The following is a 7,001-nucleotide window of genomic DNA, read 5'->3' as shown; positions in this document are numbered from 1 at the left end:
TGCTTTCAGCGGGCAGAACCGCCCTTTTTGTTTAGACATTTGGGAACTATGATTGAGTGGCCTAGGTCGTTGTCGTTTCGCCTAGTGCTAGCATACTCATTATAGTTGCTCAAAGTGTAGAGGAGTGGGATACGTGGCACCACCTCGATTGGGAGAGTCGGTGAGTCGTTACGTGATCTCTTCCTCGGGATCCCAAAAGCACAGCAGCAATCCCTCGTTTATCAGATTTGATATCACGGTTTAAAGACATGCATCTCATTACGTTGTTATGGATTTCTTCGTTTTCTTGAAAGCATGATTATTGTTGTATTACTTGTTATGTTGCTTTTACTGGGATTATCATTCTCACCGGTTATCCGATTGTTGCTTTGTTTTGTATGTGTACTTGGCAACAGGTGGGGCAGGATCAAGTCAGAAGCATGGTTAGCTTTGAGGAAATGATGTAGAAGTGAGACTCGGTTTAGGTCTTGTTAGAATGACAATCTAGTTTATGTTTTGAAGCATATTAAGAACTTGAACTTGGATTGTAAGTGGTCTTGCTTGTGGTTAGAACTCTTGTATTCTGTATTCGGCTTGTAATTGCTAGCATCGATGCGTGTGCTTCACTTTTATGTATTTAAATGCTATGTTGTTGGATATATATTAGTTGGATCATGTTAGAGTTCTTTTGGTTATGTTATTGCACTTTTGGAGGCTTGTTTTGAGCCAATTCAGCAGGACATGCGCGCCCGCGCCTCGGGTGGCACGCCCGTGCATCCCGCACTTCTTTTCGGAAGTTTTGGGCAGAGCTTCAGACGCGCCCGCGCGAGGGCTTGGGCAGGACGCCAAGCGCGCCCGCGCGCCCCTTTGAAAAAAAAATGCTCTTGGCTTTTAATTGCTCACTTATCGAATTACTCCTTTAATTGTTGTTTAGAACCGAGGTCTCACAGGTTGAATCAAAAGTTGAAGTTGAGTCGATAATTGAGGATGAAACTTCATTGATTGATGATGTGAGTGTCGAAATTTGTGCGGTGGAAGGTGAATGGCTTGATGAAAACTCTTCTATTGTACATGGTGTGGTTGATAGTGGTATTAGTGTTGAATCTAAATGTGAAGTGGTAGATGATTCATCTAATATTTTTGTGGTAGATGAGAGTCCTATGGATGTTCATAGTGGGACTAGTAATTTGTTGTTGGATGAGTCTTGTAATCTTGCTATTCTATTGAGTCCAAAAGAATTTCTTGAGGATCAATTGGAATTCGAAAATTTGAGTGATATGGATAAAAAATGAGTGATAAAAAAAGTAAGATAGCCATTGAAAAGGAAAAAGAAAAAGAAGAGGCCGAAAAATTGAGTGTTCAAAAAAGTGAGATGGCCTTTGAGAGAAAAAAAGATAGGAAAGAAAAGAGAGGAAAGAGACCAATAAACAAAGAAAATATTATGGTCCAAAATAGTGAGGTTGAAATTTTTGTGCAATTGAATGAAATTCCTAAAGTACTTATGTACAAAGAAGTTTTATCTCATTGTGATGATATAGTCGGTTCAATCCCGAGCAACGTTTGTTCTTCTTTGCAGGATTTTGGAGATGTGTTGATGAGTAAGCAAAGAAGATACAACATGTTGGATCCATGTGAAGTAGGTCACACACGAAGTGAGGTTAGAGATTTGAAAGTTGTTCCATTCGAGAGGTATGAATTAAATGTTGAATACCAATAAAATTTCTACTTTCAAAGATATGATCTCAATTCTCAATTGTTGAGATTTAATGACTTCATTGAGAGATTTATGAATGTTCTATCTATGAAATATGGATTGAATTCAAATCTTAATCTTAAGTTATTGGAATCTAGGTATTTGAATAATTTGGATCAGATGATAGTGTTGAAATCATTTGTTGATCTTAATGTGTTGGAATCTTGGTGTGATATGAGATTAAGCAAGTTGATGTATGTTGTTGTGAATTATTTGAATTGTTTTGATGTGAGTTAATTGTGCATGAATAGTATAGGTTGGAAGTCCTATTTGTTTGATTGGTTAGTGTTGACTTTTGGGCTAGCTAATGTGCGTAATATTTTCATGGGATTGATGAGCTTTGTTTTGCATACCTCTAGGGATATATTTGTTGTTGTGTGCTTTGATTATATCTTAGTATATAGCAAAATTTTTAAAGTGCATGTTGAACATTATAGAGTTATGTTAATCATGTTAGATATGAATTTTTTGGGTCATGAGCATGTTAGAAAGTTGAATGTCTTTCGTGCAAAGAAACTTATTGATTTTGGTGTAAGTTCTCAAGGATTAAGAGTTGTTGGTGATGAGTTGATTAAGTACCAACGAGGTAAGGAAAATGTGTTAGTTACTACACTATCACAAAGGTATGAGTTCTTATCTCTTTTGGTTACAAGGTGCTTATGGTTTGAAAATGTTAATGAATTGCAAGAATGGGTTAATAATTTTGAGGATGTGTTTGAAAAATACTTGTGCAATGTTAATGAAAATTTTTATGTAAGCACGTATTTGTTTAATGAAAACAAGTTTTTCTTTATATGTTCGTCATTGCATGCTTCGAACATCTCTATGTTCCTTACCAATGAAACGTGGTACTCTGCATCGCAAATGCTAGTCTCAAACTCGAGCGATCCTTATCCTTATTATCGGACGGCTCAATCGACTAGGAACAGATTAGAATATACAGTGACTATAAGATGTGTTTCATGATAGACATCTCCATGTTCTACCACATCTTACATACACTATAGTATATTCAAGGTCTTTATCAAAACAACAATAGTATATCACAATATAACAATATGAAGAAAGATAAAGTCATTGCCATTAATAAAAGTGTAAATAATATTAAACAAAAAATTGTTTATACAAAGAGTCATCAAAGCCCTTAGCCACAAGTTGGCTCACCGGGCACCCACTCTTTCAATCTCCCACTTGCCCTATAGCCAACTAGTCATACTACGTAGACCCATTGCTTCACGATGTTTGTCAAATAATGGTCCTGGCAAGGGCTTAGTAAGTGGATCAACGATATTGTCTGCAGAGGCCACTCTTTCGACAGTGATGTCTCCTCTTTCCACAATCTCCCGGATGATGTGGTATTTCCTCAGTATGTGTTTGGATCTTTGATGAGACCTTGGTTCCTTTGCCTGAGCAACGGCACCCGTGTTGTCACAGTACACCGGGACTGGACCAACAACTTCAGGAATGACGCCCAACTCTTGGACGAAATTCCTCATCCAAACGGCCACTTTAGCAGCAGCTGATGCTGCAATGTATTCTGCCTCAGTGGTGGAATCCGATGTGGTGTCCTGCTTGGAACTCTTCCAAGAGACAGCACCGCCATTGAGCATGAACACAAATCCAGAGGTTGACTTCGAGTCATCCACGTCACTTTGGAAGCTAGAGTCGGTATAGCCTTCCAATTTTAGTTCTCTTCCTCCATATACCATGAACATATTCTTAGTCCTTCGTAAGTACTTAAGAATGTCCTTCACGGCTTTCCAATGCATTTGATCGGGATTAGCTTGATATCTGCTCGTGACACTCAGAGCAAATGCTACATCCGGTCTGGTAGATATCATCCCATACATGATACTACATATGGCTGACGCATATGGTACATGTGTCATTTTCTCTATCTCTTCATCAGTCTTGGGACACATAGACTTGGATAGAGAAACTCCATGACACATGGGTAGATGTCCTCTCTTGGACCCATCCATTGAAAACCGTTTCAATATGGTGTCGATGTAGGTTGATTGAGTGAGTCCTATCATTCTCTTAGATCTGTCTCTATAGATCTGTATCCCTAGAATATAGGATGCCTCACCCAAATCCTTCATCGAGAATCTACCTGATAATCATATCTTTGTTGACTGCAACATCCCTACGTCATTCCCAATGAGTAGGATGTCATCAACATAAAGTACTAAGAATGTCACAGCATCCTTAACTACTTTCTTGTACACGCATGGTTCCTCCAGGTTCTTGATGAAACCAAAATCCTTTATTGTTTCATCAAATTTCTGGTTCCAACTTCTTGATGCTTGTTTTAGACCATAAATTGATCTCTGAAGCTTGCATACCTTATGCTCGCTTCCCATGGATGTGTACCCCTCAGGCTGCTTCATATAGATTTCTTCCTTAATGTCTCCATTAAGAAAAGCAGTCTTCACATCCATTTGTCATATCTCATAGTCATACCAAGCAGCTATGGCAATAAGGATTCTTATGAACTTGAACATTGCAACTGGTGAAAAGGTTTCATCATAGTCAACTCCTTGTCTTTGAGTATAACCTTTCGCCACCAATCACGCCTTGTAGGTCAATACCTTACCATCAGGCCCAAGCTTTCTCTTGTAGATCCATTTACACCCTATTGGAACAATTCCATCGGGAGGATCTACTAAAGACCAAACTTGATTTGTATGCATCGAATCCATTTCCGACTGCATAGCTTCAAGACATAAATTTGAATCCGCATCAGAAATTGCTTCCTTGAAGTTTCTTGGATCACATCCAACATCGGGTTCATCTTGATCCCCTTCAAGAAGAAGACCATATCGAATAGGAGGTCTAGAAGTCCTCTCGGATCTTCTAAGTATAGGCGTGTCTATCAATGGTTCCTGAGGTGTAGGATCGTTATTTTGTATTTCGGGTTCTTCTCGAATTTCTTCGAGTTCCATCATCTCGCCTTTCTTATCTAATAAGAACTCCTTCTCCAAGAAGGTGGCATTCCTTGAAACAAACACATTTGTTTCAGCAGGATGATATAAATAATATCCGATTGAATTCTTCGGATACCCTACAAAATAACATAAGGTGGATCGACTATCCAACTTATCTCCCACTGTCTGCTTCACGTAAGCAGGACATCCCCAAATCCTCAAGTACGAATACTTAGGAGCTTTTCCATTCCATAACTCGTATGGTGTTTTGTCCACTGCTTTGGTGTGGACGCTGTTCAACAACAACACCGCCGTTTCAAGCGCGTAGCCCCAAAACGAAGGTGGAAGCTCAGTGAAGCTCATCATGGATCGAACCATGTCCAACAAAGTTCGATTACGACGCTCCGATACACCATTCAGCTGAGGTGTCATAGGAGGAGTCCACTGAGAGAGAATCTCATTCTCTTTCAGATAGTCCAAAAACTCGGTACTCAAGTATTCTCCACCTCGATCTGATCGAAGTGCTTTAATACTTTTACCTAGCTTGTTTTCTACTTCAGCCTTGAATTCTTTGAACTTTTCAAATGCTTCAGACTTATATTTCATTAAATATAAATACCCATACCTAGAATAATCATCAGTAAAGGTAATGAAGTAGGTGTGGCCATATTGAGTACCAACTCTAAATGGACCACAAACATCTGTATGGATCAAATCCAACAGATTTTGACTACGCTCAGGTTTCCCCTTAAAAGGAGATTTAGTCATTTTTCCTTTCAGGCAGGATTCACAAGTAGGTAGAGAGTTAATATCAGACATATCAAACATGCCCTCTCCCACTAGCTTGTTCATCTTCCTTGAGGAAATATGACCTAACCTAGCATGCCAAAGGTTTGCCGGGTTTTGGCTATCGATTTTCCTTTTGTTTGTTGTTGTCGGTTTATCAACATAATTTATTGGAACGTCTTTTAGTTTTAAGTTATATAGATCATTTTCAAGTTGTCCATTTCCAATCAAACATTCATTCTTGTAAATATTGTAAATCCCATTCACAAAATTGCAAGAATAACCATCTCTATCAAGCATAGAAACAGAAATAATGTTTTTAATCAAATCCGGAACAATTAAAACATCTCTCAAAAGTAACTTAAAACTGTTCTGCAAAATTAAATAAATATCTCCCACAGCTTTAGCTTCAACTCTGGAACCATTTCCGAGCCTCAGCTGGGTCTCACCCATTCTAAGCCTGCGACTTCTTGTCATCACCTGCAAATCATTGCAAATGTGAGATCCACATCCGGTATCCAATACCCAAGAAGTAGTATTAAGTGAAACATTTATTTCAATGTAGAACATACCCTTCGCAGTTCGCAACTGCTCTAGATATTCCTTGCAGTTACGCTTCCAATGACCGGGCTTCTTGCAGTAATGGCAAACATCCTTGGATTTTTCCATGTTTGAAGCCTTTGTCTTGTACTTCTTCTCGGGTTCGATTTTCTTGGGTGGGGCAGAACGTTTCTTATCCTTTGTACTTGGCCCCTTCTTAGCAGAAGAAGAGGAGCCCACCAAGAAAGCCGGTTTATCCTTCTTTAAAGTGGATTCATATGTCACAAGCATATTGACCATCTCTTCAAGGGAGGCCTCTATCTTGTTCATATTGAAATTCACCACAAATCCGTCAAACGAAGAAGGAAGAGATAGAAGTAGTAAGTCCACGTTGAGTTCATGCTCCAACACCAAATCAAGGGTTACCAACTTCTGTATGAGCCAAATCAATCGTACCCCTTGATCACGGACCGAGGTCCCTTCACGCATGCGACACGTCATTAGCTCCTTTACAGTAGCGAACCTTTCAGCCCTCGATTGAGCCCCAAAAAGTTCCTTGAGTTGTACGTGAATGTCAGCAGCATTCACGATGTCCTCAAATCGCCTCTGGAGTTCATCAGACATCGAGGCTTGCATATAGCATTTGGCCTTGATATCATGGTCCCATCATGTATCAAGTTTGGCTAACTCTTTCGGACTTATGTCAGCTGGTGCTTCCTTCGGAGGAGATTTTTCTAACACGTAGAGCATCTTCTCCGAAGTCAAGACAATCTTCAACTTACGGAACCATTCCGTATAGTTTGCGCCAGTCAATTTATTTTGTTCGAGGACCGAGAAAAGTGGATTACGCGAATTCATCTTTATGAAATACTGAAAAGAAACAGACAAATATCAGTGATTGTTTAAGTAATTTACTAAGACATAAAATAGGCAAAATTTATTTTATGAATCTCACTCCCACTATTTTAACGATTTCACTACCCTCTAGTGAAAACGGGAAACTGTTTTCCTTAGTG

Source organism: Henckelia pumila, chromosome 1 (genome assembly GCF_033568475.1).
Source record: "Henckelia pumila isolate YLH828 chromosome 1, ASM3356847v2, whole genome shotgun sequence".
In the NCBI taxonomy this organism is placed as follows: Eukaryota; Viridiplantae; Streptophyta; class Magnoliopsida; order Lamiales; family Gesneriaceae; genus Henckelia; species Henckelia pumila.
The sequence above is the reverse complement of the archived record's forward strand: the minus strand, read 5'-3'. Positions refer to the sequence as shown.